The sequence below is a fragment of the Cupressus sempervirens genome, chromosome 10 (assembly GCF_028749045.1).
Source record: "Cupressus sempervirens isolate cs-2001-9-10 chromosome 10, ASM2874904v1, whole genome shotgun sequence".
Taxonomy (NCBI): domain Eukaryota; kingdom Viridiplantae; phylum Streptophyta; class Pinopsida; order Cupressales; family Cupressaceae; genus Cupressus; species Cupressus sempervirens.
This window is the reverse complement of record NC_143127.1, coordinates 439,595,273-439,621,477: the sequence shown is the minus strand read 5'-3', so window position 1 is coordinate 439,621,477 and position 26,205 is coordinate 439,595,273.

The following is a 26,205-nucleotide window of genomic DNA, read 5'->3' as shown; positions in this document are numbered from 1 at the left end:
ACCAGTATATTACTAATTATCTAATACTTACATTCTAATTGCTCTATGGGTAAAAAACCCTAAGTTTATCCATGTCATAAGTGATAGTAGTTTATATGTTTTTGGATTGAATTTGGAATACATTTGATTAAATGAAAGCCATACCCTCTATAGATTAAATAATTTTCCAATAATATAATATCCCCCATTGTTGAATTTACACAATAAATAAATAAATAAGTTGTATTCAAGAGAAATTACACTTGCATAGTTTTTCTCAAATATTTTCAACATTATTATGCTATGAACCTAGATCCCTCTTGGTGATAATATGTATGTGTGTTGCACACATTGCATAAGGGTGGAAACATAAACTTGTGTCACCTTTGGTGATATCTGCAAGGGTTTTGACAAAAATGGTTTCGGTTGTACAGATGTGGCACTTTTTGGTGTTGACGTGGTGGTGAGGTTTTCGGCCAAAACCCTTTTGGCTAGAAGGGCTTCGGTGGTAACCCTTATGGTTTTATAAATAACCAAAAAATTCTCCTTTTCACTATTGATTTCACTATAGTAGTTACTAGACAGTCAGAGTGTTTTGGCCGTAACAAGTAGGTGAATTTTTTTTATTTTTTATTTTTTAATGTTTTTTAGTTATTACATGACAATATTAATTGAATTAATTTTTTAAAAGTTTTTTATTAATTAAATTAATTGTATTTTAAATATTTTTTTTAGTAGTTGATAATAAAACATTAGTTACATTTTACAAAACATTAATATAGTAAACGTTAACATAGTAAACATTAACAGCACACCTATTAGTTACATTTTAGAGAACATTAACATAGTAAACATTACTGTTCAACAACCTATTAGTTACATTTTAGGAAACATAAACATAGTAAACATTAATGTTTAACAAACCTATTAGTTACATTTTAGAAAACATTAACATAGTAAACATTAATGTTCAACAAACCTATTAGTTACATTTTAGAAAACATTAACATAGTACAGACTAACAACAAACCTATTGGTTAAATTTTACAAAACATTAACATAGTAAACCTATATGTCCTAAATAACATTACATTTTACAAACCTATTAGTTACATTTTAGAAAATATTAACATGGTAAACCTAGATGTACTAAATAACATGTGCATATTTTTAGTTACATTCAACTTTGTACATATTTATATAGATACATGTTTTAAATTAAATTTAACTTTTAGTTTTATATGTACTTATGTATGTATATCTTAACTCTACATTTATAGATATCTAGATCTTTGCATATATCATTATGGCATCCAGTACTTGTGGAGCACCTACATCCTCAAGGGAGGCTAGTGTTCATGGAGGGGGTCCTAGTGCTGAGTCGGGCACAACACGTAGACTGACATCATCTACTAAGGAGAGATAGTGTTTATTTACAGATACTATTGGTAGATTATCTTGTGCTCTCAAGTATCTTGATTCTACATTGTTAGCTTCTACCACTCTCCCTGATAGGGAGAAGGTTGTTTCTATTAGAGATGAGTTGTGCCAAATGATCAAGATGATCTCTAGGTACAATCCATTTGATGATATTAGTATTGAGACATTTTACTCTTCCCTTTATCATAGTGTCACTAGCACTATGAAGTATTCACAGATTGATGGTTAGGTCTTCACTACTATGGTGAAGATCATGTTTCCCTTTTATATAGATAGAGCTAGGGTTAGAGGTTATTTAGAAACAAAGTGTACAAATAAGCTCATCACTCCATTTATATATCCTCGGTGGTTAGCCATGCATCATAGGTGGCCATAGAAGGATGAGTTTCCCCTTTATTTTTGCAAAAAATTATTTTCAAAATTTTATTTACATCAGGATGTCAACTATACATATTTTCTAGGTCATGTCGGACAAGACCAAAGCTAATTGTTAGAGAGATTTAGACCTACGGACACCCGTACACTCATTAATAAATGACAATGGTGGGTCCAAACCTTTTGGTCATGCCGAGAGGTCCATAGATGACTACAATAGGTTTGAGTGTTCTTGATGATATAGTCAAGAGTCAGATATATTCTAGCATTGCCATAGTTGTCACACAGTTACAGGAGATATCTTCAGATAGATGTGGTAGATACATGATACGATCTCATGGTCCCATTTTGATAGGTGCATCCTCTAGCACAAGAGATGATGATCTATATGAGATGGAAAATCTACCATTTCCACTAGAGGTTTTAGACATATCAAATATGGATGCAATTCACTGTATGCCATCTTATATAGTGTTTGATCTTGTTGGAGCATATCAACCATTGTCGATGATCATGGGGATTCCTCTTTATGACATTGGTGGACATATCAGCCATATTTGGTCATGCACAGCAGGACCATAGCCTGAGTCATAGAGACAAGGGGATATCCCTGCACATTCTACATCACCTACTCCTATAGAGGTCCATATAGCTCTTGTCCCCACAAAACTTGTTCCCACACTTACTTGGGATCCTGTAGCACTTGCTCATGCTCTTGCTCCTACTCTTGCATAGCCTAGCCTTAGAGCACCTACATTCCATGATTTAGAGATCACTCTATCACTACATGACTCAGATATCAGTTAGATTGGTAGAGCATTACATGATGCTATGATAAATATTGTAAATTTATATATGTTTATATTCATTTGTTACTATAATTTACACATGTACATATTCTTGAGTGATTCAATTTAACTTGTGTACATGTACATGTGTGTTCTATAGGGTCTTAGTGATAGTCTGTTGTGTTTTGGAGATCTTTAGACCCTGACAGATCCTCCACGACATGAGTCACAGGTATGTTATGTATTTTTTATTATATATTTGATGGATATATATTGTATACATATGATATTTAATACATACACATATACACATGAATGTGTATAATTTAATAATTTTACAAATTTCTTTCATTTAACACAGGGTGTAGATCTAGATTGTAGAGCCTTTTGGGTTCAAGGATCAGAAGGGGGATGTGATTGATGTTAGTTTACACGTGTCTATTTTATTGATGTTTCTAGGATATTTTATATATTGGTACATGTCATTTTAGATACTTTTATATCTAGAGATGTATGTTATCTCAAATACATGTGTTATTTTACATATACTTTTATATGGATATATGTATGTTATTTTAGATACATGTCTTATTTCAAATACTTTTATATGGATGTACATGTTGTTTCAGATACATTTGATGCATGTGGTATTTTAGAGATATTTGATGTTGTATTTTGCAAACATTTTATATGGTATTTTGGATACATTTTACATGGTTATGTATACATTATTTCATAGATGTGCTATTTTACATAGATGTAAATATTATGTTCATGTTGAATGTATGTATGTTTTCAATATTTAATCAATAAATTTAATACATATTTAAGAACATAACTTGAGTACTAGAACTTAAATTCAATATATATTCATGTATATTTTATTTCATAGATGTATGTAATTATGTTCATGTGTTAAATGTAGACATGTATGTTTTCAATATATATGTAAATATGTATATGTTATTTTTTTTAATGCCTTAATCTAAGTATAACTAACTATATTTAATGACATGTCTTAAGGGCAACATATACATGTACATGTAACATATAAAGAGTATAACATAGAATATAGCATAAATACATAACAACATTAACAATCATATGGAAGAAAACATAAACAATGTATATAAATACATAAAAATACTAAAGGGGTTTTCTTAAGGAGAGGTCCTATAAGGTGGTACTAACGAGATGTCCTAATAGGTGATCTTAAGGGGAGATCCTAATAGGCTGTCTTGAGGGGAGGTCCTAAGAGGTTGTCTTAAATGAGATATCCATGTCTAATTTAAATAAAAATAACAAAACATCTCTAATTTCACATTTCCAAGATAAATGATTCAATGTATAAAAATTTATAAAACAAATATCTTGTCAATGTTAAATGTGAAAGTATAAGAGCTATATAGACATAACTGAACTAAAGCTCCACAATAAGTACATAGGTAAACTAGAGCTCCACAAACAATGTATTTTTATGATCCTCTCTAGTTTTTATTATCTCTAAAAGTTTTTCATGTTCTTTAATAGACAGTTTCCACTTTTGATTTCCATGACATCCTCTTCTTTGTATTGCTTCAAATTGTAACTTGGTTGCTATAACATGGTTACTGTAATGTAAAACCTTTCCTATAGGCTTGTATTCAATAAATTCAATACCACTATCAGTTATCCTTGTTTGTTGATAATATGTTCCTTCAATAACAACTGATCCAATTGGATATGACTGTTGATCAATATCTATAATTCCTTCTAGCAACTTGTGTTTTGCTTTTGTGCATCTTAAAAGATAATAGTCCACATCATCCACATTATCTGGTAAGGCTTGAACTGCAAAAATATCTCCTGCATGTATATAAAAATATAGATAAATATAAATTAATTTTAAAATGAATATACATATATATTAATTTATATATATGTATATATGCACACAAACCTGCCATAACTAAATTAGAAATGAGCTCATAATCAGCTGAATATACAAGATCATGAATTTCAATGTTAATGTCAACATCTTCAAAAGGAGGCTTTCTAACTATCTCCTTCAAATTCCAATGTGAAACATATCCATTCACAATATTTTCACATGCACCCATTGGATTGTCCTTAATATAGTCATCACAAAAACATGTTTTCTCTCTTACTTTAATTACTGGAGGTTTATGATTTCTTGTAGTCATCACCTGATGCAAACTTCTAATACTAGGGATCATTTGACAATTGTAAGGATTAGATCAATCTATATCTATTAAAAATACATTAAAATTAATTGTCATATTTCAAAATATTTATATTTAATATAAAACTGAACAATTTGAAAAATACATTAAAAATAAATATAACTTAGTTCACCTTTCACTTCCCAAAAGTAACACTTATTGTATTCAGTATCTTGAGTAGAAAAATGAACTTTACACCATTCAACAATTTGATTTGCACTCTCTCTATCATATTCCCTGTATGTACATACAATATACATATATATAAAATTTAAAATTATATATGCTACTAGTATTAAACATGCACATGAAATGCATATATTTACCTACAAGTTCATGTTCTCAAAGTGCACATTTTATACATGCTCCTACACTATCATGCTCCCCTTTTCCATGTCCACTTTCAAAGAAATTCCATAAAAACCTAACATTGGTTCTAGCATGTTGCATTGCTAATCAATTAAATGGTTTTGCAGATTTGAATTGTCCTGTGAACATGAAACATCATAACTATCTACAATTATCTATGCACATGTATCAAATCAAAATATGCATGTACAAATAAATGTAAGTAAATGTGTAAGTTCATGTACATACTAACCTGTACATCCATCAGACCAAATCCAATGCTCTAAAATATTTATTCCATGATTTCTAAGATCTTTAGAGAACATTGCAAAATAATGAGCCACACAACTCCTATCATGAACTCTATCATCACTAATATATAAATGAACTTCTTTGATGATGATGCATTCATTTTCATCCAACCTTTGTATCTAATCCACCTTAAATTGTGCATGTCTATAGGTCACTTGCACAAATATTGCAATTTGTTCAAAATGATAATATTTCCCTTGAAGCTCTGTTTGAGGTGCAAATGTATAATTCATAGAAAAATATGCAACTAAAAGTATACAACTAGGTGGAAAATAATTTTTGGAATCACAAAACTATTTAGCTTGCCATCGTACACCATGACAATGTTGGATATTTGGATATATCAATGGACGAAACTTGGTCATAAACTCATCATAATGCAATTCACTCTCCTTCAATACAATTTTTCTAGATTCATCTCTTGTCTTATTTTGGTATGTCTTATATTCATATCTCATCCATGAAACTAGTGTGGATTCATTAAAATTCTCAATTTATATTTTAGAAAATTTGAGTAAATCTCCACAATCTTCACACTAATTTTTGATGCATTGCACTTTGAACTCATCTAAATCTTCTAATTTATCAATTAATATGGACTTCACAAATTTTTTTGTACTACTAGGGATGACAAAATTAGGATCAAGTACTATCATAACTATTTTCTATGATTGCAAGTGTAGACCAAATTCAACATGATTTTGACAACAACAAGTTTCATGCATCTTATTTATGTGTAGAAAGGAAGGATGCAAACTCTCAAACATTCTCTAACATATTTTGACATTTGAAAATTCTTGCTTGAATGTTTGAAATAATTCACTTTGAGTTATATCTATCAAATGTTTTGGATGTTCAAATTTGGCCCATGTCTCTTGATCTTTAATTTGTATAGTATCATGCCTATTGGAAGAAACACGAGAATGTGTGGTCAAAAATTCAATGACTTATCTTTTCACATCTTCAAAAAAATTTTCTTTTTGAGGAACTCTACAAATATTCACCCAGTTATTCTCAATGTTATCATCTAGCATATTTCTCCTCTTCATGTATCTCTAAACAGTTCTTCTAGATATATGTAGTACATTTGAAATTTCATGTACTTGTTTTCTTTGTGTCAATTTTCTACTAGATATAGTAGTCATCAATGCTCTACGTGCATTACTCAAATCAACTCCTCGAGTTATGTTGTCAATTTCTTTTATAAGCATTTTGCAAGTTTTCAACTATTGTTATATTAATATTATGCGCATAGTTTTTCCTATTATCTGTATATGAGAAATATGTTAGCAAGTAATACTAATATTTTAAAAGAACAAAGCATTAACTAACAAAATTACTATAACATATAAGAGAGACCAAAAGAGAAACCCTCAAATGAAAATATGAGCCATGGAATGGCTCTCTCAATAAGATTATTCTCTTGATGTATGGATGAGTCTAATGGATTAGTTTGGTAGGATTATGGGATGTATGCTCAAGCTTCAAACTAGCTTCAATGGAGATTTTTAGGATTTTTGGGATTTTTGGTGTGGATGTATGAGATTGGTATAAAACTTGGTCTTAAAATGGCATTATAACTTTAGCTCAAAAGTTGTGATGAAATGGCTTGGGAGGGGACTCAATTTATAGGCTAAGGACTTGAGGGATGGAGGGTTAAGATGAAAGGAGATATGAAAGCTTAAGGAGGACTAGGATGCACTCAAAGGGGAGCACATGGATTGTGCTTGTTTAGCACCAACCAAAGAGTGACACATGTCACAGGGTGAGTGGATGGAGGCAAGGGGATGGATGAGTCAACAAAAGGAGGCTCAAGGGATAATATCTTCATAAAGACCCTTCATAATGGCTTGTAAGAGCAATGAATGGGCTTGTAAGAGTCTTTATGGCCTTTGTAAGAGCATTCATGGCTTGGTGGTTGACATATTTTGGAGGGAGTTGAGATTGTTGACTTTTCTTGGCTTAGGAAAGTCTTAAGCTTTCTTAGGGAATGTGACAAATTTAGGGGGTGGATTAGAGATGGTTTAGGATTAGATTAGGCTTGTTAGAGATTTTCAAGTGGATGTCATTTAATGAGGGTGGGTGAGTTAGTGACTAAGCTTAGTTAGTATGGGTGGATGGGGTGGATTAGGCTAAATGAAGGGGGTTTAGGATAGTTTAGGGGTTATTAGATTTGGGGGTTTTATTTATCAAATATATTCATTTAATAAATGAGGATTTTGGAATTAGATAGAATAATAGGATTTAATTGATAAATGATAAGTTATTTGATTTATCAATTAGGACTATAGACGATTAATTAAATTAATCAGCTAGGGGATGGCAAAGGATTAATTAAATAGGAATTTAATTAATGATGCCTTTAGAGATAACTAAATAGGATTACCAAAGCATTGTAATCAAATTTAGGTGTCTAATTTTGCCCCTCTTTGACATAGTGTTGAGACAACATTATTTCAAAGAAGTTCGAATGAAGATGACACAAGGAAGATGTTTTAGCAACAAGGTTGCCCCAATCTTGAATAAGAAGAGGAGAGACTAGACTTAGATGATGCCCCCTCAAGAAGGCGATGGGAAGAGAAAGTGAGGCTCGATGGCTTTTGGAAAAGTACAAGAATCTGAGATGAGCAAGGAGACTCAGATTGGCTTAAGAGAAGAGGTTTAGTTAGCTCAAACTCTCACTACTGGAGAAGGATAAAGAGAGAATCAGAGGCACAAGAGGAAGCAAGCTTAAGACTTTCGAGATTGGGGGGAGGATGAAGGAGCAGAGCACTATAAAAAAGAATCTAGGATAGGAAGATGGATGATGGGATGATAAAGCTGATGCAACAAGATTTCAAAGAGTCAGATTGGCGGAAGATGGTTTTTAGAGATCCCTAGGACTAGGATTGTGGATTTCGAAAGATGAGGTTGGGTGGATTGATTGGATTGGTGGATCCCTAAGACTAGGATTGTGGATTCCTCAAGTTAAGAGTGATGATTGATTCAAAGAGATACAGTTGCACAAGCTGGGGTAGGAGAGACAGATGCTGGAGATGGATGGGGGATAATGGAGATGAAGGGATTCCATTGAAGCTTTTTGAGAAGGGGGATACTTCAAAGAGAAGTACCACCATGTAGTTGAGCACTAGATTTGCTATAGGACTGTTGATTAATTACCAAGGTTACCAAGAACATTAAGGCCTTTTCACCAACTGTCCAGAGGACTAACGGACTGACTCAAAACAAACACATAAGGATTGCCCCAACATCACACATGAATCTCAAAAGAATCAGAGTAGAACTGACACTAGGTAACCCACAAGTAGAAAAGAAAAATAAACAAAAGACTTGATCAAGACCTTACGCCCAGATTGCCCCATTCGTAGTATACCATTATATGGAAGATCATGGCAACTTTGAGGAGAGAACAAAAAGGTTGCTTGGAAAAGATACTTCAAGACCCAAAAGGTAAGATTCCAAATCAAAAGAAAGTGAAAATCCAAAAGAGAACTGTTTGCCAATGAGATGGGTGGGACGAGGTACCAATGGACCAAGATCAGACATGAGGAAAGCTATATCCTGCAAGGATCTATCGGAGAGCACCTAACTGATGGATCTGGATGAGTGATGCATCTGGCAAGCTGAACTAAGAAAGATAACACTTTGGTGATAGGAGATCTAGCTAAAGGATGCATTGGAATAGCTAACCAAGAACTGCGATGTGTGCAAGATTCTGATCAAGGAGGAACTGACATGAAAGTTGGATAGATAAAATGGTACTAAACTAAAGAGGATGTACAAGCCAACAGACCAAGACATTTACAAGCTAAAGCTAACTAAGATAAGATATACAAGCTATGATACAAGGGATGATACAAGATTTACAAGCTGGGGTACAAGATTTACAAGCTGAGGTACAAGATTTACAAGCTATACAAAGAGCTACGGATGATAAGATAGTGGGATGGTTCAAGTTGGTGCAAGATGCAGAAGCTAAGGATGGGGTGATAGCGAAAGGTATGGATTTGGTAGGATGCATCCAATGATGATGATAGATGTGCGACCAAGGATGAGGACAATGCTAAGGTTGGTGGTAGCTGAGCTGATAGATGGCACTAGAGTGAATGGATAATGAGAGGATGACATTGGATTTGCATGAGGATAGCCTAAAGTGAGATACCAATGACAAGGGAGGAGGTAAAATATAAGATCTCCAAGGAATATAGTGCCCCCAATAAGAAGATGACATGCAGAAAGAGGTCTTATGATGGATGTGATAGGATTGAAGCTAGGATGGAAAAGTTGAAGGTGATAGGGAGATGGATGATAGCTATGATGGTTGGCTGAAGCTGCAGGAGATAAGTGGATGGTGTGAGATGGAAGATGGAGCTGGAGGATAGGTGGATAGATTGGAAAATGGAGCTGGATGACAAGATGTGACCAAAAGCATGAGGATGATAGGCTAAGCTGGGGATGGCTGGATTACGCATGACGCTTGTTTGCCAAGTTTTCATCATGGTACTTGTCTGCCAAGTTTTCACCAGTGGACGCTTTATTTTTTATTTTTTTAACTTTGGACTTAGTTGGAATGATTTTGGCTTTCTTCAGCTATTTTTGACTTTTTTGGTATTTTCACTGGCTACTGGAATGTTCAATTTTGTTGCCAGCAGTTGGTACACCAGATGTGTGATTTATGCAATAGATTGGATTAGATGGGATTGATGGTAGGAGATGGAGGGATGAAAAGGTTGCAAAGGAACATTAGATGGGGATGCTTGTAGGATCAACATTGGCACATGTTGGGACAGGTGTGAAAAGAGCATATGGGGGATAGATGGTAGATACGGGCTTGATGGAGGATTTGTGGAAGCGCACTTTGGGATATAGGCACCCAAGATGGAGTTAGGAGATGGGGGACATGAGCCATTGGATGGGGGATTAGCAATGGTGGATGCCATTATGCATTGGGTTTCAACTTTTTTCTTTGGGATCCACATGGTTTTGGATTTTCATTTCATAGGCTTTTGCATTGTTTTGCATTCTTTGATTGGATTTTGCCATTTTGGAGTATGTCTTTTAAAATAGACATATGATTGCCTAGGATGTGGATTTTTAACTTTATGCATTTTGAATTTGGCATTTACATTATTGTGGTAAGCTTTGGGAAGATGGTTAGGAGAAGCTTTGTGAGATGGAGAGGATATGGAAGAGCATGTAGGGGGATGATGATGGATGATGTGCCTTTGCTGATCTTGCATAGGAATGGAGGGAATAGGATTTGAATGATGGCTGATAGGAGGATGGAGGATGGTAGATTTTGGGATATAGGGACCCAAAATGGATTTAGCAGATGAAGGGGGGATATGGTAGGTTATTTTGGGTTGCAAAGATGGTGGAGGGGCGATGACATAAGATTTCTTGAAGGAGTGATGGGAGGCTGGCATGGTGGGTTTGGAGATAGGCTTGGTTTGGGGGTGTGGTGTACCAACACTTTTAGATGGTGAGCCTTTGGATACATATCCAAGACCATGAAATCCTAGATTTTTTTGTGCAATAATAGGCTTTCTGATTCCTTGCTCTTGTGGTCCTAAACCTTGACCTTGATAATGCCTTTGATTGAGCATTTGAACTAGCTAAGGATACTTTTTGCTTGCAGAAAATGGTGGAAGTGCTTTATCAAATGTACTCCAACAAGGAGATACTGTTCTTAATTCTTCTACTAAGAGGAGGCCACCATGGATGAATGTAAGTGAACCAAGAGGGTAGATTATAGATGGTAGAATAGCTTGGATAGGTGGTAAGATGGAAGCATGGAGCGGAGGAGATGGTAGGATAAGATCTTGATTGAACTAATGGGATGAAAAGATATCATGTAGTAGAGGAGGTATGGCTTGAGGTTTTGGAGATGGAGGGGGTGGTGACTGCACTATGGATGGAAGACATGGTACGATGATATCTTCGTTTATGCTTTTGAGGATGTCAACATGCTTTTGGGCAGGATCTTGATAGGATTGGATTGGAGTGGATGGTGTGATAGGAGGTGAAGGGATGGATTCTTCAAAGGCATTAGATGGATAGATGGGAGATTCGGTAGTGGAGATGGATGAGTAGGAGATGGATGCATAAGGGTCATTACAGAAGATTTGGGAAATGCTTGGAGGGGATGTGGATAGGATTTGGAGGGATTTGATAGGTGGTGGGATCTTGATGCTCGTGGGAAGTGGAAGGATTTTAAGAAATTTGATGGATGGTATGGGGATGATAGCTATGGGAGATGGAGGTGATATTATAGATGGGGAAGCTTCATCACTGACTACTTCACATGGTTGGATTAGATGACATGGTTTATCGACTGCTGGAGGTGGCTTTTCTTGTATTTCCTATAGGAGATTCCTTGGAGACTCGTGTGTCAGAGGTGGAGGTGAATTGACAGGAATAGCTAGTGTGTTGGGGGTGGAAGATTGGAAGCTTGGTAGATTGGGTGATGGAGGAGAAGCTGGGATATCAGATGGCATGACTAGATAGTTTGGAAGAATGCATGGATTTTGGGGGATGCTTGGGGGAATGTTTCTAAGGCTTTCAATATACCTGTCATAGTCAACAAGATTTTCATCATCATTAGAATAGGAGGTGGTAGGAGCAAGGACAATACGACCAAACACATCATGATAGGTTTGGGATTTCCTATTTTGATGCTAAGTCGGATGGGGATGGGGTCTTGCATATGGATGAACACAGAAGCTCATGGTTGGATTTGGATTAAGTGTAGATTTTGGATTGGCTGATGAAGGATTTTCTGGGGAGAGTCAAAGCTGTATGACAGACCTAAGGAGGATTGGCTAGAGATTTTTGGCTTTCCTATGGATGGAAGACTTCAAGGGCATGCTGTCAAAAAGTGAGAGTTTTGCTTTCCTTTGCGCTAGATTGGTGGAGATTGTGTCAACTTAAGGATAGACTAATGATCCTATGGGCATGACATGAGATTGACCACTTGTGGATCCCAACCTTTAGCTCAAGGTGATGAGGGATACAAGTGACAAAGCTGTATTACCCTAGACAAAGCTCTGTCAAAGGGATAACCTTGGTGAGGTTGGTTGATTGGTAGGATTGATTGGATAGAAAATTCTGGTAGAGTGACAACAACTCTTTAAAGGCTTGGGTGTGATTTTAGATTGGGTTGCTAGCTGGCTGGGGGAGGGGGGTGATTTGGATGGACTTTGGATTTGGGATTGTTCTAGAGCAAAGAATTAGATAGATTTGGTTGCAGCGGGGGAGCTTGGATGATTTTTTGATGAGGCAGTGACTACGCTAACTATGCCTTGAGCTGGGAGATTTCTTCTTTTCTGGAATTTTGACCAAAGTTGGCAAAATTCTTTCAAAAGCTATGAACAAACAAGCAGACAAAATTTTGGAGCAAGCACGTCAAACACACCAACATCCTAGGAAGCTTTCTACAAGGATGAAATTTAGTTTAGCTAGGGAGTCCTCATTATACGCAAGGTACATGAGGCCCAAATCCGTAAATGAAACCAAAAAGATGTCACACAGCTGAGAGGAGCGGTAACCCACTTCTCCTCTTTCACTTCTCAAGGGTATAAAGTTCCTTGAGGCTTAGCCCGAGTGACAAAATCTTGATTCCAAGAGAGGTGTCTTTAGATTCACCTCCTAATCTTTATACTCTGTCGAAATGCTGGAGTTGAGGTCATCCAAGGGGTGATGAAATCCCCAAGCAGGCCTCCTAAAAAGTGTAAAACAAGACCACATACATGATCTTGGGTTTTAAAAGACACGCATTCATTCTCATTGATGATTTAGATTTTGCAAGTTATGATTGGAGACACTTGTGATTATGGCATACAATGTTCATTCCAACTTGATAGCATCCTCAACATAATGGAAGTCGAGAGATCGTCAACATAAGAAATGCGAGCGTCATTGAAAATGCGTCAAAACCATGCGATGTTCATTGATTGTTAAGCATTCAAGATTGAGTGTGAGTTTGTTTTAAGCCCAAAACAAAAATGTGTAAAACTTGATTGTCAAGCGCACGCCCGGAGGCCCTCCACGTCAATAGTTGTTTAATTTTAAAATCCAAGTTTTGAAATGTGATCAATTTAGTCTAGAGTTTTGGTCATTTAAGAATTTTGATAAAGTTAAAGCAAACGTTCAAAGACCAAGTGAGTGAGTTAGATTGTGGAACATTTAACACCTTTTTCAAGTAGAACCATCCCCATAAATGGCACTAAGATTGCAACCAATGGTTAAATTGATGGGTGATTAGAAAAGAGGTGAGTCCAAAGAACTACTCAAATTGATTTTTGCAAATTTGTGTTTAACTTAACGAAGTTTCTTAAATGTCCAAAAATCAAACTTTGCCTAAATTGTATGTGGAAAAGAGATTTGTTTTGTTCAATTTTAAAAGCTCCAAATGAAGTGTTTGATTGTTTTTTTTTTTTTTCTTTTTTTTTTAAACATACAGGTTCATTTGTTAGAGTTTTGAAAACATGCAAAGATAATGACTTGGACAAGACAGCCAAAAAGTAGGCAAAAAATTTGGGAAAAATAATACAATAGGCAGAGACGTCAAAACTCGCAAACATCAAAACTCGCAGATGACAGTCTGATGAAGAAGGCAGATGGCAGTGTTGGAGACAATAGTTTGACTACTGGTGGCAGCAGAGATGATAGTTTGACTGTTGGCAGCAGTGAAAATGATAGTTTGACTGCTGGTGACAGTGGAGACGACAGTTTGATTGTTGGTGGCAGTAGAGACGACAGAGTATGTTTTGAATAAGAAAATCAGCCAGGTGGAGATGATGGTTAGAGGTGGAGACGACGACAAAAGCCAGGCAGAGATGTTGATCTGCGCAGATGATAGGATTCACTTCAGAGACGACAGTTCAGGATTCAGAGATGACAGTCGTCCAATCAAAGACGTCGATCTGCAGAGACGACATTGCACGGAATTGGGTTTAAAACATGCAAATTTTCTTCAAAAAATTTTGGAATTTGATTTTTGAAGTTTTTTTTTTTCTCCCCAATGCTTCCTTTAACTTGCAAGAACAAGATTAAACCCTACAACTCACTCAAACAACAAGAAACATTATATTATTAGCAAAAAACAATATATAGATAGAAATAGATGATTAAATGACCCATAGTGGGGTCCCACCGAGTGTGCCAAAATGTATATGAGAAATATGTTAGCAAGTAATACTAATCTATTAAAAGAACAAAGCATTAACTAATAAAATTACTATAACATATAAGAGAGACCAAAAGCGAAACCCTCAAATGAGAATATGAGCCATGGAATGGCTCTCTCAATGAGATTATTCTCTTGATGTATGGATGAGTCTAATGGATTAGTTTGGTAGGATTATAGGATGTATGCTCAAGCTTCAAACTAGCTTCAATAGAGATTTTTGAGATTTTTGGTGTTTATGTATGAGATTGGTATAAAACTTGGTCTTAAAATGGCATTATAACTTTAGCTCAAAAGTTGTGATGAAAAGGCTTGGGAGGGGATTCAATTTATAGGCTAAGGGCTTGAGGGATGTAGGGTTAAGATGCAAGAGAGATGAAAGATTAAGGAGGGCTAGGATGCACTCAAAGGGGAGCACATGGATTGTGCTTGTTTAGCACTGACCAGGGAGTGACACATGTCACAAGGTGAGTGGATGGAGGCAAGGGGATGGATGAGTCAACAAAAGGAGGCTCAAGGGATAATATCTTCATAAAGACCCTTCATAATGGCTTGTAAGAGTAATGAATGGGCTTGTAAGAGTCTTTATGGCCTTTGTAAGAGCATTCATGGCTTGGTGGTTGGGATATTTTGGAGGGAGTTGAGATTTTGACTTTGCTTGGCTTAGGAAAGTCTTAAGCTTTCTTAGGGAATGTGACAAGTTTAGGGGGTGGATTAGAGATGGTTTAGGATTAGATTAGGCTTGTTAGAGATTTGCAAGTGGATGGCATTTAATGAGGGATGGTGAGTTAGTGACTAAGCTTAGTTAGTATGGGTGGATGGGGTGGATTAGGCTAAATGAAGGGGGTTTAGGGTAGTTTAGGGGTTATTAGATTTGAGGATTTTATTTATCAAATAGATTTATTTAATAAATGAAGATTTTGGAATTAGATAGAAGAATAGGATTTAATTGATAAATGATAGGTTATTTGATTTATCAATTAGGACTATAGATGATTAATTAAATTAATTAGCTAGGGGATGGCAAAGGATTAATTAAATAGGAATTTAATTAATGATGCCTTTAGAGATAACTAAATAGGATTACCAAAGCGTTGTAACCAAATTTAGGTGTCTACATTTTGCCCCTCTTTGACATAGTGTTGAGACAACATTATTTCAAAGAAGTTCGAACGAAGACGACAGGAGGAAGATGTTTTAGCAACAAGGTTGTTCCAGTCTTGAATAAGAAGAGGAGAGACTAGACTTAGATGATGCCCCCTCAAGAAGGCGGTGGGAAGAGAAAGCGAGGCTCGACAGCTTCTAGAAAAGTACAAGAATCTAAGATGAGCAAGGAGACTCAGATTGGCTTAAGAGAAAAGGTTTAGTTAGCTCAAACTCTCACTACGGAGAAGGATAAAGGGAGAATCAGAGGCACAAGAGGAAGCAAGCTTAAGACTTTCAGGATTGGGGGGAGGATGAAGGAGCAGAGCATTATAAAAAAGAATCTAGGATAGGAAGATGGATGATGGGATGATAAAGCTGATGTTCAGGATTTCAAAGAGTCAGATTGGCAAAAGATGGTTTTCGGAGATCCCTAGGACTAGGATTGTGGATCTCGAAAGATGAGGCTGGGTGGATTGATTGGATTGGTGGATCCCTAAGAATAGGATTGTGGATCCCTAAAGCTAAGAGTGATGATTGATTCAAAGAGATACAGTTGCACAAACTGGGGTAGGAGAGACAGATGCTGGAGATGGATGGGGGATAATGGAGATGAAGGGATTCCATTGAAGCTTCTTGAGCGGGGGGATACTTCAAAGAGAAGTACCACCATGTAGTTGAGAACTAGATTTTCTATAGGACTATTGGTTAATTGCCAAGGTTACTAAGAACATCAAGGCCTTTTCACCAACTGTTCAGAGGACTGACGGACTGACTCAAAAAAACCACGCAAGGATTGCTCCAGCATTACACATGAATCTCGAAAGAATCAGAGTGGAACTGACACTGGGTAAAACTAAAAGTATAGTTTTGTAGGTCTCAGAGTCAAGATTATGATCATATAATTTTATTATTATTTTGATTATGGATAATATGTTATAATTTGAAAATATTACAAGTAGGTATTTTAAGATTTAGGAAGATTTCTATTCAAAAAAAAGAAAAAAATAGTAAATCATGTTCAAAAATTATTATTTTTTAATGTTGTACTAAAGGAGAGAGTCTTCTTCAAGAATATGTAATTTTTTTAAAAAAAATAGAGATTTAATAGAAAAAGTTTGACGGGAGGAAAAAATTGTCAATTTCTGATAACTTTGACTTTGACTAGTTATAACTTGAAAAATATTAGCCAAATTTCAATTTATTTTTTTGGGTGCACTAGGTATACATGTCACCTCTAACATATTCAAAAATTAGACCAAACTATGAACATTTGCATATATTTGTTTGACAAGGAAAAAACTCTATATTTTCAGCATTTAGAAAAAAATTAAAAATAGACATTAACAATTAAAAAATAGATAAAATTTTCACTCATTTAAAAAAAAAAATTACAGACATAAACCATCTAATTTTACACATTTCATTAGTTTACATCATCTTCAAATTCTAAGCACAAATGCCACTTTTATGTCATTAAAGTTGAAGACTTTCAATTCTGATATCACTTTTCCTTTATAAAAGGTGACACAGGTTTGTGCTTTTAACCATAATATGTTATATTGTATTATGTAATGTTATACTTAGGACCACCTAGATGGATGTGCAACATGTAAAGATTCCAATGGGATATTCTTGATGAGTTGTATTATAACATTGTGATAATATTTGATGTAATTATTCAATATTAGAGTAAAGAATTAAATATCCAATATTAAATGTGGGGTCAATGGGTTAGGTAGCACATGGTTTATGTAATACCACTTGTTGGTTTTGTGGGACTTGCTACTATATAAGTATACACAAGGGTAGTTGTGGAGACAAGACAAATGATAGAAAGAAAAAAAGGAAATTCAAGCAAGACAAGGCTTGATAGGTTAGCCAAGGGAGCATTTGTGAAGGTCAAAAGCATGACATGGGATGTGTGGATTCATGCTTATTCATATGGATTTCTTGGTTGTGGCTATGGCTTTGAAGGCTTCCATGGTTGTACTGCAATAGTATTTTTACTAAATAATACATGGTGATAGATGCTTTTGGAGGCTGGGTTTTTTTTCCCCCAATGAGGGTTTCTCAAAGTTTATCTTTTTTCATATTTCTATGATTTTTATGTTGTCTATGCTCTTGCATTGGTATTTTAATTACATATTTATTTCAATTCTATTATGGGTTATGTGGAAACAATTATATTTTTTCTTGCAAGTTTCCTTACACCTCCTTCTACGAGGGATTCAAGTGACTTCTAAGATAAATAAGGGAGCATTTGAGGTAAGTATAATTGCCCAATTATTTTATTATATAGGGCATTTGTATTGTAAGTACAAGTAGGAGGAGATCTTTTAATTTTTATATACCCTTTTCTTGTGGTATTTCCCCCCACCAATAGTTGTCATTGTTCATCAAATGAATTTGAGGGGATGCTTTGTGTAGACACCTAAATCTAATTACATCATTTAAGGAATTCTATTTAGTCATCTCCTAAGACATCATTAATTAATTATTTAATATTTAATTAATCCAATGTCATCCTGTAGTTAATTAATTCATTTAATTAACTATAGTCTAATTGATCAAATTTAAATGACAATAAAAAATTTAAGTATCAATTAAATCCCTATTATCATATTAAATTAAATAAATGCATAAGATATATTTGATTTAATCCTAAAAACTCCTTTGATTTAATAAATTATTTTAAATTGAATCCCTAACCTATAACTATTATTAAATCCCTACCGTTAGTTAAATCTAACCTATTCACTAATGATAACCTTGTTTAGCCAGCTAATTAACCCACCTCATTAAGGCTAGCCCACTTGCATTATAATCCCCTCCTAAGATAAGCCTAATCCCATCCCTAAACATGTGCACAACTTTAAGCAAGGCTTAAAAATTCCTAAGCCAAATCAAACTCAAACTCCCATCCCATCCCTCTTACATTCCTATCTAAAAGACTTAAAGGATCTTGCATATATTGAAGGCTCTTTAAAGCCTCTTATATCCCTCTTCCACATTCCTTCTCCCTCATAACTTCTTTGACCATCCATTTTGATTATCCTCTCACATCCAATCTCCTTGTGACACTTGTCATAAGGCTATGGATTTGAGGAAACACAATCCATGTACTTCTCTCTCCTTGCATCGTAGCCTTCCATTGTCCTTTCTCCATCCTTGCATCTTGGACCTCCATCCTAACATGATTGTGCTTCCCTCTCCTTGCATCCTAGCCCTCCATTATCATTCCTCCATCCTTGCATCTTGGACCTCCATCCTCACATCCTTGGCCTATAAATGAACCCCTCTACTTTCACAAAAAGAATCAACTCTTATGTAAACTTATAATGCCCCTTTTTAGAACAAATCACTAAATCACACCCTTACCATATAGGAATCCACACTCACCCCATACACCATCTTTCATTCAATGAAGCCTCTCATCCATTAAAGTATTGAAGCACACTTAAGAACACATATCACCATCTTGGACATGTCTACAAATCAAGAAGGCTTGTTGGAGTGTTCTCCTTTGGTTTGCACACTTTTTGTTTACCTTCTTTATCTAATCTACATGTGAGCAATGTTTTAGTTTTTTGAATGTTATATCTTGTTAATGTTCTTTGCATGCTAAGTTTCATAGCTCTACATTTTGGCATGCCTAGTGAGACCCCACAAATTGGTCATTCATTTATCTTTTCTAATATTTTTTTGGCTTCTAAGCTAATAATATAATGTTTGATGTTTTTTAGTATTTTGCAAGTGTTTTTGTTGTTTGTGTAGGCTTGGAAACGTGCTTAAAAGATAGATGCATACTTCAATTTTTGATAAGTTCTTCAAAACCCTTGAAAGATCCCAAGTGTATTTCTTTTTTTACCTTTTTGACGTATATACAATTTCATGCACCACATATGTGACTTCCTTAATGCATATACATATTTTTGTAGTGTGCAACAATTTTGTAGCACATTTTTCAATTTAAATAACACATTTAAATAATGTTTATGTGCATTTGAAACCTTTTTTAACACATTTACCCAAACTTTTTGATATAGTACAAGGTAAGAGAATCTCCAAAGGAGATTTCCTAGCCCCCAACAAATAACCACATAGTGGAAACACAATAATGCAAGATCTAATACCAAGTCACAATACTTTATTCATAAATAATTGATTACATGTAATATGTCTGGCTTTAAGGCCTTCTGGCTCAAAACCAAACACAATAACAATTACAATAGCAATTTTTCAAGATCCCTCAAGATCTAATCCAAATACTTACTCCTAGCTAGCCCAAATCTACACACTAGAAGAAAATGACCAAGGAAATCTCAACTTGTGCTTGCAAGCCTACCAAGAAATCTCCTAGTTTCTAAGTCATAGCTACTAGCTCTTCAAAGTTTGCATCCTCTTCTCCAAGATGGATCATTCTAATAATCATGCCTAAAGACTCTAAAACACCCCCTACTTATACCCAACTTAGACACAAGTCACCCCAGTTCATTACAAATTAAATTAAATCCCTCACAAAAAATATATGTTGAGCCACAAGCTAGCGACAACATGAGTTAAATACCCAAATTTGACTCATAGAAAACTGAATAGGAACCAAGATCAAGCTGAGCATCAAAAAGACCAAGCCAAGCATATGAAAACTCCCAAGCATTGATGAGCTCCTAGTGCATGTCGAGAAACCAACACATGTTGAGCATTGCAGTGAATGTCAAACAATCTAATACAAGTCAAGAAACCAACACCTATCGAGCATAACAGGTTCTAAGAGAATTATATTTTTTGAGCTCCTTTGGCAACTGAGCCCCTTCAATGACCAAGCTTCTTGACCACAACTAGACCCTTCAATAATTGGGCACCATCATTTGGTGACTAAGTCCATAAAAGTTAGCAAAAATACCTCCAACTAGGCAGGATTGCAAGCAAGTTTAGGATGCTCATGCATTAGACACCCCAAGTTTGAAAAAAAGTTCTTAGTAGTTAGAAGAATATCTTCTAGGATTCAACACATAAATCCCAAATTAGTTCTTTACATATATATCCTCCAAGTCCTCAACTTGTACACTCTTCCCCGTGTTCTTCTTTTGCTTCTTCACATCCATCCTAAGTGTGTTATGGGTCTACTTTCCATGTTGATCTCCAACCTTCTCAGTACCTCTCAACTCAACTCGATTACCAATATCAGGTTGCTCCTACCAAGCTCTTCATTTTGCAAAAGAATCAAGGAATACTTCCTCCCAACTTTCACAATTTTTTGACATAATCATGCACAACCCTGCAGTCATACTACCAAGGTCTACCAAGAAATACATTACAACTGTTCATGTCCATAATATCACACAACACTTGATCATTATACTACCTAATCTAGAAATCAATAAGGCATTGCTACTATTGACACTTAAATTTGTAGGTGTCAAATTTGAAAGGGAAGTATTTTTAAAACATTATTTCATTAAAATATTATTTTTATTTTAAAATGATTAAATATTTTACACACAATAATATTTTATTTACCTCCCTAGCATTAATATTTTTATTATTTCTTGATACATTTGAATTAATGATCAAATTTCATCTTTATTATTAAATATTTTTTCATATTTAATCTAACTTTTGTAATTAGCTCTAAATCTAGCTCTAATCATCAAATGGGAAGGCATGTACAAAATCCCTTGTTAAAATGCAATATCGCAAAGTAAACATTTGATATTTCCCCAAAAATGCAAATAGGTAAGGGATAAATGTAAGAAGTGATTAAATGTCAAATATTATTTAAATGCATATTTGATTAATTAATTGTTCCCTTTTTGAAATAAAAAGGGTTTTTTACAAAAAAGGATGGTGAGAGGGAATTGAACACTCAACCTCTTGACCCTATCCTCTTTCCTATCCTAACTATATATTCTACCCTAACCATTTGTTCTATTATAATCCTTGAGAATGGTTGTTAGAAAGGAAAAATATAATTGCAATATTTTGTTTTACAAGTAAATAAAAGGGATAATTAATCTTTCTTATGGGTTAAATATGTGAAAATTATTTACATTATTGTTTTTAAAGGACAAATTAATTGAAATTTTAATGTAAATAACTACTATGATACATTTTGCCTACTTTTTATCCAAATATTATTTCTAAGGAGATATATTAATAAATTATCATTATTGAAAATTTAAAATCATTTATATATCCCTAGACGTTAAATGTAAATTTCTTTCATTTTATGCTTCATTTATCATATAAAGGAAATTTTTTAAGTAAAAATTCCTTGAAATAAAGAAAATTATTTTCTTGATATGAGGGCATTATATTTTTACCCTAAATTAAATAAAAATGAATTAGCATTAGGGTAAAATTTTGTTTTGAATCACATATAAATATTATATTTCTAATGTAATTTACTATCAAAGGTTTTCGTATAGGAAAAATACAAACCATTCTTGACATTAAAAGAGGCATTCCCTTAATCAAATCAAAGAAGCATTATGGAAAAGAAATGATTATCAAGGAGATGATTGCACATAATAATCTCACAATACTCGAGCAATATCAAGTACATGAGGAGGAATGTCAAGAATACCTAGAGGATTAACATATTCATTTATGTTGAGGGTTTGATATAGAGTCATATTGTTTCACAATGTACTAAGGAGTCACATCTTTTCAAATTTGTAATTGTTTTAGTGTCTACTTATATGTGGCCTAAAATTAGAGAATATAATCATTCATGATCACCATATTTATAATCTACATTTTTGTCAATTGAGAAGGGAATCTTTTGATCATTCTAGATTCTGTTGTTCTCTGTACATACTAGCAATACAAAATTTTTTGGTGAATAATTTTGAAAGCGATACAAAGATTTGACATGCTCATTTGATCTTTTGGTGATATCATCTATCTATTGTTTAATTTGTTCCTTAGATTAAATTTAGAATTTTCTTTAGCTACCTTCAGATTTGTATGAATGTTTTAAAGTTCTTCAATACTTGCTAAAAATGGTTACTGTGTTGATTGTTCAATTTGCATATTTGTCTTATTGGTTTTGCAAGGGGAATTAAATTCACTATGACTTACCATTGAAGTTATTTTAATCCATTTGTTAATTTGAAGCATTAATGTGATAAAAATTGTCTTAAACAAATTTCTAATTGTCTCTAAGGGTTACTTTAACATTATAAGTAATTTATAGTAATGTGATAAATATTCCATTGTTTAAGGCACTAGTCTTTTGATTTCAAGTTGAATTTTCATGTTGATTGCAAATTGGGCATAGATCTAGGTGACAAATATCCCTAATCATTGAACAACACACACACACACACACACACATAAAAAATAAATAAAATTTTATTCACCTTTAACATTCATTTATATTTTTTTCAACTTTTTAATCAACACCCAATATCCTCAAGTTATCTTCTCTAAAAAGCCTCTAGGGTGTGAGGTATAGGCCTACTAGCCTTGGTTCTATAGAGCCAGAGTTGCAGAGGTTTTCTTTCATTTGAGTGGAACCTATCAGCTGGAAAATTGCTATTTGGAATTCCCATAATTGGATCATCATTACATAGGGAAACCTAATCTGCTAATTTGGGCACCAACAAATTGGTGACTCTACTTGTAATGCCCCACCCGGAGATCCTTGGAACAAGAATAAATAAAAAAGATATATATATATATATATATATATATATATATATATATATATATATATATATATATATATATATATATATATATATATATATATATATATATATATGGTATTAAACAACATAAACATGAAATAAATGATAAGATTACAATAGAAGACTTAACTAACCAATCTAGGCAACTAAATAATCTCTAAGTGTCACTACTTACTAACGCATCCAAAACTAACTATGAAAGTTTATGAAAATGAGAAACCAAAGATCTTTGACCTGTCAAGACCTACAAAGGGATGCATCCCAAGAGGGTACCCAAAACACCCTTTGACTCTCATCCAACAAGTCTGGAGATACTTGTTTTTTCGAGCAGGTTTTTGCAAAAATATTAAGTGATACTTTTCTAGTATCATATGATATTTTATAGTACTATCAGGTGAAACTTTTCTTGTATCGCATGATACTTCTTACAACTATGAGGTGATACTTTTAGGGACCACACAATAGAGTTTACTATTACCATGTGATACTAATATTGTTGCATGATAGAACTTATAACTGTCATGTGATACTTTCCTGTATCACACATTTTTTCTCCTTAAGGCATGTGATACTTTTCCAATATCACCCAATGCTAAACCACTATCACCCATGATTGCAAAGAAATATTCTAACAAAAAATCAAAAGAGAAAAAGAGTTATAACCTCCACACCAAGGAGTACCAGATCCACAATAACTAAGGCTCAAAAACTTGAATGAATGTAAAAGAACTAAGCATGATAAGAGGGAAGAATCAAACATCTAATCACCTAATACATCGTATCTAGTAACCATGTAGAAAAGTAACATCACAATAACATAAATGAGAATAAATCAACTATTTCTATGAACTGTAATAACATAAATCACGTGGAGACGTACTTCAAAAGATACAAAGAACCAAGTGAGCATATAACTCCAAAATGGAACAAGGAGAAAGGCCAAATATGTATGTCAATCTCCAGCAATGGTAAAGCTTGCTACGCCTACCAATCATGTGGAATCTGTAGGCCCACTCCCATATTGCTAATGGAGATAGTAATCCAACCTAAAACACACATGAGACAATAATCCATGACCAACACTCACACCAAATATTATAGAGGAATGAACCCAAGATAATGAGACAATGCAATACAATAGGTCCTTATCAAACACTCTATGGGTGTACTATGTAGGGACTCTGGTGGAGAGTAGGTTATTTGGCATTATAGAGCCCAAGCTTAATATTAAGTAGAAACTCTCCCCAAGGAGGCCATCACACCATGCCCATGGAAAAACATCATAAAGGCACATGCCCTCAAATATATCACTAGGCCTTTACCCTTAGCTCAACTGCTAAGTACTCACATTTTAATTATCTTAGTTTTATTACCCAATAATTTATTTAGTTATCACTTTTTTAGAAACTTCTTCATGCAACCTTATTGGGTGGTGACTGGGGTAGTGAGATAAGCCCCTTGACATGTTTACCCTACATACCCATGCTCATCACATGATGAGTGCTTGTAGGCAATGAATATTCCTAACACAACCCAATGAACATAGCTCCATCAATGACAACTAGGATTTTAAGCCTCATGAGCACCTGAAAAACATACACACACATGTTTATGTGTGAGCGCACCAAGAACACAAAGATCATAACAAATAAGGGCTAGATGAGAACACAAGAAAAACAACACTCAAGTAAATACAAGATTAGGAGTACGGATATGGTATGCATCCCAATAAAAACATAAAATTGTGATAATGGTTAGTTTAAAATCCTATGGATAATCTAAATCCATGACCAACATCATGCCAAGAAAACCTAAGAAAATTGGGTGGCACACAAATTGCGGTGAAAACCTCAAAAACCCAACATTGACAAAAATTTGTAAAAATAAAACTCATTCTACCCTTAGGTAAATGAGCTATAGAAATCCAATAAAAATTGGATTTGAGCCCTGTATGCAAAACAACCAGCATAATAGTGCAAAACTCTAAACCCCCATCCCAAAAAATAGGGAAATGCTCATATCCGCCCAACTGGGTAGAGCTAGTAATCGAAAATGAAGGGGAACACTAGTTCATACAATGAGTCTTTTCATGTCCAAACACTCAGTTAATACTCTAAGTAGGATATCCTTCATTAACAAACTACTTGGTTAATACTGAAACTTCTTCTTCATCGGACTACTCAGTCAATACTGAGATATGCAAGGTTAATACTGCAAACTCTTCTTTGCTTGGTTAATATTGATATTTCTCCTTATGTTGTGTGATACTTCTCCATTATTTCCCAATTTTGAACCATTGTCACCTAGGATTACAAAGAAACAACCCAATGAAGAATCAAAAGGGAAATAAAGTTAGAACCTCCACACTAGGGAATACCAAATCCACAATAGTCGAGGCTTGAACACTCGAACAAATGTAAAACAACTAAGCATGCTATGAGGGAAGAATAAAATATCTAATCACCTAATCCATAGCAGCTAGTAACCATGCAAAAAAGTAACATCACAATAACATACATGAGCATAAATCAACTATCTCTATGAAATATAATAACATAAATCAAATGGAAGCATACTCCAGAAGATACAAAGAACCAAGTGAGCATCAAACTCTAGAACTAAACAAGGAGAAAGATGAACTCTATGCATCAATCTCGAGAAGCGATAAAGATAGCTATGCCTCCTAACCAAGTGGAACCCATAGGCCCACTTCC